This window comes from Ascaphus truei, chromosome 13, assembly GCF_040206685.1.
Source record: "Ascaphus truei isolate aAscTru1 chromosome 13, aAscTru1.hap1, whole genome shotgun sequence".
NCBI classification, from domain to species: Eukaryota; Metazoa; Chordata; class Amphibia; order Anura; family Ascaphidae; genus Ascaphus; species Ascaphus truei.
In genome coordinates, this window is record NC_134495.1 from 17,554,246 (window position 1) to 17,563,932 (window position 9,687).

At 46.6% G+C, this 9,687-nt stretch overlaps 2 non-coding genes across 2 annotated transcripts; both read right to left on the reverse strand.

Moving 5' to 3' along the window:
* Window positions 1–713: 713 nt before the first annotated feature.
* On the reverse strand, window positions 714–786 carry TRNAF-GAA (transfer RNA phenylalanine (anticodon GAA)). The gene has a single exon. It is a non-coding gene; the product is annotated as a tRNA-Phe (tRNA).
* A 968-nt stretch (window positions 787–1,754) lies between these two features.
* TRNAF-GAA (transfer RNA phenylalanine (anticodon GAA)) lies at window positions 1,755–1,827 on the reverse strand. Its single transcript has one exon. It is a non-coding gene; the product is annotated as a tRNA-Phe (tRNA).
* Between the last annotated feature and the right edge of the window lie 7,860 nt (window positions 1,828–9,687).

A 9,687-nucleotide genomic window follows, 5' to 3' on the forward strand; every position in this document is an offset into this window, starting at 1 on the left:
TTCGAGATACACTGATCTCTTCTTCCGGCGATGTTACAATGAATGAAGCAAGGATTACTTAAAAACAGTTTCTCTTGGAATGTTATCTGTGCTGGTCCTTCCCCCGGTGTGGATGAGATTTATGGCTGGAGGTGTCAAAGGGTAACTGAAAGCAAGTGAAGGAAGAGTGTGTATGTGTATCAGTGTGAATAAAAATGAATGGAGAGCCCACAGTATAAACAGTGCTCTACACAAGGTGTGTGTGGAGTGAGAGGGGATATAAATGGTGTGGGTGGGTGTGGAAATGTGAGAGTTTGTAGCACAACTAAAAGTGTGTGGTCCCTATTGGTGTATAGGGATGGAAAAATAAGGAGTATTGGTATGTGTGAGAGACAGCTGTGTGTGCATACATATAGCACAGTATGTACATACATGGCCTTTAGCGCTCATGGGAAGAGAGTTCGCTAGTGTCAGTAATGACTCATAAAATTTCGATCTCTGTTTAGGCCACTGCTATGTGTCCCGAACAGTTGCATAAATTTGTATTCATGCAACTGTCTCTCTTTCGGGGTTTTAAGATTACCTTTGAGTATGGCAACCCTCAGATCGTTCATTTTATGGCCAGAGTCAGAGAAATATTCGCCAACAGGACTGTCTCTTGTATATATACATTATATTATATATATATTATAAGGATTGGTAAAGAAATTGCATTTTTTTTTCCAAAAAGCTTTTGCCGAAACCCGGGATCGAACCAGGGACCTTTAGATCTTCAGTCTAACGCTCTCCCAACTGAGCTATTTCGGCTGTGTTGCTATGTGGCTTGTGTTCTTGCCATGGGGGTGGGGAAGGGAACTGCAACTGAACAGAACACTGATAAGCTATGTTATGCATGGTGTTACCCTGTGGTGTAATAAATACGTGGGTAGGGATACAGAATGCACAGCCTACATCTTGCATGGAGGAAATAAGAGACATCATGGGAAAATAGTATGATACATAATTTGAATATCTTCCAGGTTTGTTTTTTACCTTAATGACAATGTACATAGCGCTTCACAGCAGTAATACATGAGAGAACAGGAATGTAATAAATATGTGAGTAGGGATACAGTATCCTACATGGATATAATACGAGACATACTGTAATGTGAAAATGTTATGACATAAATGTAAACATTAGGAAAAGGAGTTCCTGCCCCGAAGAGCTTACAGTCTAAGTCTCTCCGTACCAAGATATCTATTTTATCCCGTTTGTGACGAGATCTGTAATCGGAATATAAACCACATGCAGTACACCTCTGACTTTGCTGGCATTTGCTTATTAAACTCTTTTGCCAACACCGTTATGGGAAATATTGCTGTTGAATGTTATTGTCGCAATTATAGCAGTATTGCCAATACTGCGAGAAGGTTTTATGTATTTCTTCTTCTTTTTAGCGTATGAGCTTGTGACATCGGAAGCGCTTGTTGGGGAAATATTTACGAGTAGAAAGCACAGCGCTAGTTTAATTATTTTCGTGCCTTCCTCATATAAACAATATGCAGTACACAAATAACTTTGCTTGCTTTTGCTTATTTCATGATTTTGCCGATACTTGTGTGCACTAGAGATTTTTAATGCTATGGTTTCATACTTTCCATTCTTTCTTTTGTATCTATTATATAAAAAAAAAGTTGAACAGAAACAGAAACTGTATGCAGTCAAACAATTGCTATGATTATACATATTATAAGAATTGGTAAACAAATTGCCAGTTTTGACAAAAAGCCTCTGCCGAAACCCGGGATCGAACCAGGGACCTTTAGATCTTCAGTCTAACGCTCTCCCAACTGAGCTATTTCGGCTGTGTACTTTGTGTGGTTTTTCTGTGTTTGTTTTTTAAAAGGGGTTATTTAAGAGCACTAATCTTCACAGTTGGGGGAGTGCAGTATACTATGTAGATTGCTTCGACTGGAAGAACCAAATGACTGATTCTAAATAGGGTTTCAGATCTGCATTACAAAAATATTCACGTGTTTTATGCAGGTTTGAGCTTTTTCTCACTTTATTGTTTTTTGCACACTGGTTTTTAACATTCATTTTTCACTGTAGTAGAGAGATTAGAACTTGCTGGATTTTTATCCGTATCTTTATGGACTGCTGGTGGCCAAACAGTTGGGTATACTGTACCTGTGACTGCTACATCGGAATAAATTGAGGAATGTTTAATACATATTTAATACCGTAGTGTTTAATGATAGTATATTTAAAGGTTTTACATAACATGGGGGTATTCTATATTAGTATTTATACTATATTTGCACCTATTGTCCGAGACTTAACCAATTCTGTTTTTATTTGTTACTAGCTGAGAGCCCCGGCGTTGCCCGGGATATTTGTGGTGTGGGTGTGGCATTTGGGTGGGGAGTGGTCCACGCGGCCCATGTGCGGTGGTACTGCTGTTGTGGCTGTACTTATGGTGATTGTATCGGTGTGCTGATTTGGGAGGGTTTGGTGCTGATGTGGGGTTGCGGATGTGGGTGCGCTGATGGGGGAGGTGCAAAGGTGCCGATGTGTGAGTGCTGATGGTGTTGGGGAGGTGTTGGGGAGGTGGTGGGGGGGAGGAGGGGGGAAGGTGGGGGGAGGTGGTGAGGAGGGTGGGGGTGGGAGGTTGTAAGGGGGAGTGAAGGGAAGGTGAAGGTGGGGTGAAGGTGGGGGTGGAGGGGGGTGAAGGTGGGGGTGGAGGGGGGTGAAGGTGGGGATGGAGGGGGGTGAAGGTGGGGATGGAGGGGGTGGAGGGGGGTGGAGGGGGGTGAAGGTGGGGGAGGAGGGGAGGTGAAGGTGGGGGAGGAGGGGAGGTGAAGGGGGGGGTGGAGGGGAGGTGAAGGGGAGGTGAAGGGGGGGTGGAGGGGGGGTGAAGGGGAGGTGGAAGGGGGGTGAAGGGGGGGTGGAGGGAGGTGGAGGGGAGGGGAAGTGGAGTGAGGGGAGGTGAGGGGTGGGTGAGGGGAGGTGAAGGGGGGTGAGGGTTGGGTGAAGGGGGGTGAGGGTAGGTGAAGGCCGCTCAGTCACCCGTCCGGCAGCTCCCACGTGGATGTGAGGCGGGAGGCAGCTTGTTGCGCTCGCTCCCCCGCTGACTGTAGCGGCGCCGGGGGGGTGGAGGGGGGAGGGGGTGGAGGTGAGTGGTGGGTGAGGGGAGGTGAGTGGTGGGTGAGGGGAGGTGAGGGGTGGGTGAGGTGAGGGGAGGTGAAGGGGGGTGAGGGGAGGTGAAGGGGGGTGAGGGGAGGTGAAGGGGGGTGAGGGGAGGTGAAGGCCGCTCACTCACTCGTCCGGCCGCTCCCACGTGGATCTGAGGCGGGAGGCCCGGTCCGCGCTTCCTCCGGTAGCGGCGCACGTGAGGGGGAGTGCAGGAGGCCCGGGCCGCGCTGCGAGGGAGGAGGAGGCTGTAGTTTGCTGCTCTCCGCGGCGCACGGTGAGCGTGATGGTGCAGAGCGTGGGGATTTGGGTGAGGTGGGGAGGGGGGAGATAGTGAGGGGCACCGGGAGAGGAGGAGGGGGGTGTGTGTGAGTGTGTGTGTGTGTGTGTGTGTGTGTGTGTGTCCTTTGGCCCGTCACTCCGCCTCAGGCCAATGAGAGGTGCGGGGGCGGGCAGGCCAAGGGACCAATGAGATTGCCGCTAGGGACGCAGACATACAGTGAACTCAGAAATATATAGTAGATATATATATATATATATATATATATATATTTACCTTTTCTATATTCTGTGCAATAGATTACACTATAATGGCTAGTATTTGGATAGTATGATACTAACTTTCACAGCATGCTAGTGTAGTTCAGGGGTGCGCAAACTGGGGGTCGCAAGGTTTTTCTGGGGGGCACGGGCGGTTGCAGAGGCCCCGCGCTCTTCCCCAAGGCATTAAAATTAAAGGCCGGGGATCGCGTGAGGCCTCTGCAACATCAATTTACCGCGATTCAGACGGTGTCTGGCGCATCTCCATGGCAATGCAGCGTAAAATGATGCCGCGGGGTCATGCGGTGTGATGTCACAAGTGTTGCCACAGCAACGCGGCGTCATTTGACTCCGCACTTAGCAAAGGGGGGTCGTGAGCACTGGGCGGCAAGGCAGGGGGTCGCAGGAGCAAAGGTTTTCGCACCCCTGGTGTAGTTCCCACTCACGGGTTACATTTTCAATGCGACTTGGTAGTCACTAACTGTTGGGTACGCTAATTGGGCGTCAGTTAGGCACGTGGATCTCACCTGGGATACGTGTGAACGTACGCTGTGTATATAAGTGGTACGGCTTGTTAACATTTTTATCTTGACAAAGGTTTGAGTTGTAGATCGAAATGTCAAACAACCAACAGTAAATGTCGGCTTATTTTTTTGCAAGACCTCTGGAGTGCCGGTACTTTCTTTTTGGAAAATCCTTTATTACATACATATTTCACTTTCAAAGATGAAAGTTACCCTATGAAGAGGGATATCCACACGTGTATTCTAATTATACCAATTGCAACGGTAAAGGTGGCATTCTGTTGGGTATTATAGAAAGAAAGTTATAAGGGTATTTTTATACTCAGGCATTTTTAATTCACAAAAACTATTTTCTCTCCCCACACCTTAAAAATGTAATTAGAGATTGATGTGTGTGTTTGGTGGGGGGGGGGGGGGTGTAAATATACGCCCAGAAGATGGGCTTATTCTGTTTCAATGCAGGGGTCTATGGGATAAAAACTATGCATTTGGGATATGAATTTAGAATTCAACAGAGGGAGTGTTTTATGCAAACAAGACACGTGAATTCTCGTATTTACAGGTCAAGACCCTTTGAGAAGCCTAATATGTGGTAATGTGTTAGGAATGGAGTGAAGGAGAATCCGGCGCTACTGTGAGCGGCAAAAATCCAGGCAACTTCCGGTGTGTAAGAGAACTGGCTTTATTTCATGACACACACATAGAAAACCCAAGCTACACCTACGCCTCCCCCTTAACGCGTTTCACGCTATAGAACAGCGCTTCGACAGCCCTACAACAGCTCCCCACTCCAAGACAAAGCGCTTTTCCATAGCGTGAAACGCGTTGAGGGGGAAGCTGAGGTGTAGCTTGGGTTTTCTCTGCGTGTGTCATGAAATAAAGTCAGTTCTCTTACACACCGGAAGTTGCTTGGATTTTTGCCGCTCGCAGTAGCGCCGGATTCTCCTTCACTCCAGTCTACATTCACATCACGGACGCACGCAGGAGAAGCGGAGGACAGAAGAGAGCAGGACCCAGATCTGAAAGCACATAGAGGTAAGGGATTTCCCTCCTAAGCCCGATTCCGTTTAGTGGTCTGCATTTGCCCTTCACACTCCGCTCTCAATTGGGTCACATTTGATACATATGGGTACTTAGACTGTATACCTGAGCGCAGGACAGTTCTTCTGTTCCAATGTGTTAGGAATGTCTGGTTGTTTTATCCCATTATTTTTATGAAACTGCATATTATGTTGGATGTTTCTTGTAATATTATTTTTTTCTGTAACTAAGCACTGTTTTGTATAGTAAATCTAAAATGTATTAAGTACTGTTTTGTGCTCTAATTGAAATTTGATAAGCCGCAGCAGAAAAAACGAGGCACTAACCCTGGAACTTGAAAAAAGACAGAGTGCATATGCCTTAAAAATAAAAAATGCAATGGTCATAGAAACAAGGCGAGGTGTCGCCCCACCAACGCGTTTCGTGGAAAAAGCACTTTCTCATGGTATACATACCACTGTGTAGAGAGTGATCTGACTATGTGAAGCTGTTAGTTTTTCATTAAATAAGCCGTTTTTTCAAAGAGCCGCGTTTGGCTACTACTTTCCTGCAGTGCACCTCTTCTGTTCTTTTGGATTTCTTTCGGATTCTATTCAGCTGGCAGCACGCTTACTCAACAGGATCTGGGACATCTTGACTCGGCGGGGGATTTCACTCAGTGACATGCACGGTAGTCCCAGCGTGACAGCAGGTACTCTGTGGGGGGAGTGTGGCTGGGGGTTGTGTCAGGAGTTTGCCGGGTTGTTCTCAGGCAGGACGGTCGGCGATTCTCCTCTGCACCCAATCATCACCCCTCCCCCTAACCTGCTTAATAGTCTGCTTCTGCTTGAGGGATTAAGTCTAAGGACGTGCCCTACCTGTGTGCTTTATTGTGGTCTAAGACCTGAGTATTAAGGATTGGAATATTCTTTGCATACCAGCTCTTGAGCACTGGTTGTGTGTTTGTTATCCTACGCTCTCCTGTTATTGGTGTAAAGGAATAAAGTATGCACTGGTTGTGACGATGGAGAGGATTTGGCCCGGGATTAAAGGGGTTACACCCCAATGGGCCACCCTCTAACCTCACCAGGGAGACAAGGGGTTAACTGGGCTGAGGCCCAGATGTGTGATTTAACCCTTGGTAAATGTATTTTCCCCTGTTCCTCTGTTCCATTGTAATGTCTGGTTTAATCAGTGTCTGCATCACACACACACTAGAATCCATCCGGGAGCACAAGGGTTAATAGTCCTTTAATGATTATAGCTCTTTGTGTAATTTCACCGCCTTTTCAGGCACCATTTTGCAGGTCCCCATTGGCCGCCATTAGGGCTCAATGCATTCTAATGGAGAATCTTGTTGTTTTAGTCCTGTTTCCTGTAAAGACCAGCAGGTGGCGTCCGAGAGGGAGAGCGGCGGTTTCCCATTGAAAGTCAATGGGCCCATTGACTTCAATGGAGATTCCTCGAGGTAATTTTCGAAGAACAAGTTGGCTGCCGTCCAGACCGCAAACCGCAAAGCGGATACAATGTCCTTTAAAAGAGTTAAAAATCACTTGAGTCAAGTTCAAAGTTAATTGGCGTGGGAATAAACAGTTCTAGGGCCCCTAGGAATAAAATTCTTTCTGTCCCTAGTTCCTAGACCTCCTCCCACTCGACCACAACCGGGTCCCCGTATCCTGGACCCCCGATAAGGGTCGAACCGAGAAGAGCGGGTCGCGCCATAGGCTTCAATGGCGGCGGCTGAAACAGCTCCGAAAAATGACTAAGTGTGAAATGCTGTAATTTAGGAATCCATATCTCCGGTTCCGGAGGGACCAGAGGATCAAGGTTTGGGGTATCTGTAGTCACTGCTCCGGCATCACTGCCGAACCATCCTTGACCCTCTTGGACCAACCCGACGGAGTATGGACCCCCTTGAAAGTTCGGGACTTTTACCATTGATTCTAATGGGGGAAAAGCCGCATGGTGAAAAAATGACTGTGTAAAATGTTGAAATGTGTAAGTCCATATCTCCGGTTCTGGAATGCCCAGAGGGATGGGATTTGGGTGACATGTAGCCAAGGTTCCGGCTTTAATGCATGCCCATTTCCAGCCCCCTCAGACCAACCAGACGGAGTATGGACGAATGTAAAGATTTGTGGATTTTCTCATAGACTTCAATGGCGGCGGTTCCCCATTGAAAGTCTATGGCAGGAAACCCCATTGACTACAACGGCGGAGTTGCTCCATTGAAACCCATGGCGGCGGAGCCTGTTGTTTTCAATGGGGATTTAGTGAAAAGCTGAGATTTCTTTTTTAGCGGAGATTTTTGTATTAAAGTGAAAAATGATTTAATGTGCATTTGTGTATCTCTGGTTCCGAAGGTTGTAGCAAGTCACCTTTTGGACCATATGGTGTCCCAGTTCTGGCAATGAGAACTGGGAAGTTTGGACCTGCTAGACCCAACGGAACCGGATATTTTAATACGTTTATGTTTTATGTTTGATACTGTGTCCCATGGTAGGGACAAAGACTTAGGGGAAATTCCTTTGTCCACCAAGATAGCAGATGGCCCCAAGAGGCGCCCTAATGTCTAGAATTTGAGTGCTGTTCAAAGGGTCTTGTCACCCTCCCTGTTTACCTAAGGGCGGAGGAAGCTCAAACCAGAGCAGTCTTTAAGTGTCCCACTTCACACCTTTCAACAAAGGTTTTCCTGCCAGAACTCCAAATGGATAGACTGGCTGGCATTCCTGATGCAAATGTGGGGCGTCAGAAATGAGACCCCAGAGCTCCACTGCGCATGTCCCAACAAGCAGGGGGGCATGAATTAAAATGTGTTCCCAGGCTAGTGAGTGGCTGGAGGTAATTGAAAACCAATCACCTGTACTTAAGGTTAAGGATAGGGCCACAAAAGGTATATAATCTGTGGTCAAGCCCTTATCCATTGTTGTTCATGTTCTTCAAGTTCTTCAAGTGTTCAGTCTGTTCTATACCATCTTGATTGCTGAGAGAAACGCTATGCACTGTCTTCCTGCCAGAGGTCTTTTCATGTCTTTGGGGTCTTGATGACTATGAAGAGTGCTATATGAACTGCCAGTCCAGATGTGACTGCTTCATCATTTCCATTTTAAGTAAGTGTCTATATTTTGCCTGTTATTTGTACATTATTGTGTGTTCACCTTTATCAAGGAATAAATTATATTTTATCATATCTAAGTCTCGTCCCAGTTCAGACCCAGTGATAAATATATATCAACTGTTATATATATTTATGTGTGACTATACAGCCTGCCATAATCTCACCGTGACACTGGTGCTCTTGGAGATTCTATGTCTGTACCAGAAAGGTAATGTTTGGCTTACTTTTCAAACAAGGTAGTGTATTATTGTGTACCTTGTATTGTGTACTGTGCTTTAAAAAAAACAAGTCTCCTTTACAGAAACTTTTCCGTGTCAGACTCACGTTCGTTCCCAGGGGATGTACGGTCTTACCCCGCTGCCAGGGTTACCCTTGGGAAAAAGACAACCATTGAAGTGGGCATTCCAGGAAGGCTCCCGTATCCCATGCCAATAGGCCGAGACTCATCCCATTTTGCTGCACTCATGGAAAGGCAAAGGAGGCTTGTGACATATTTTCCTTCCCATCTCAGTTCCATCCACAACAAATTAGGCCCCAAAACAGGAAAACAAATAACTGGGCCAAGCAACTAGCCTGCTGTACAGAGAGGGCTATCAGTCCCTGGCACACTGCTCTACACCTAGGACGTAGCCACTACGACGGTGCCTATGCACTAATGTCTCCCTTTTAAAGAGGATTGTGGCTGGACTGTGTTGTAAATACCTTGATTATTATTTTCTGGAGAAAAAGAAACATTGCCTTATTATTCTGCAAGAGTTTGCATATTCCGTCTCTCCTTCACAGCTTAAGCTGCGGCCATAGTAGGGGCGACGTAGCTCGCGACGAAACCAAAAGACAAAGTCAATGTGCACGGCCATAGTGCGTGCGTGCTCGTGAGAGACGGCGCCGCAGAAGCCACGAGACAAATACATTTGTTTTTATGGTGCGACGGCCGCGTCAGTTGCGCGGTTCAGCCAATGAGGGCGAACCACTTGCGTTACGTCACGCCCTCACCACCCCCCCCCCCTTCGCGCAAACCTGCGGGACACGGATCTCAAGTACAGGCGCGTGACATTACGCGCTCGGTCGCACTTACTATGGACCTGGCCATACACCACAGACGTTTTGTATGTATAAAGCTTCACAACTGGCCCTATTGATGTTAATAGAATATCAAAACAGTTATGCAGCAATGCGTTCAGGTTTTATTTTACATTGTATACTGATATCGTGCTATTCGCCCCATGAAGAGCAATGACCAGTGATTATATGGGAGCAACATGTGTAGATGACCGTAATTTTATAACAGTTTATTTTCTCCTTTTTTTGTGTGTCAAATAACCTTAATAAAT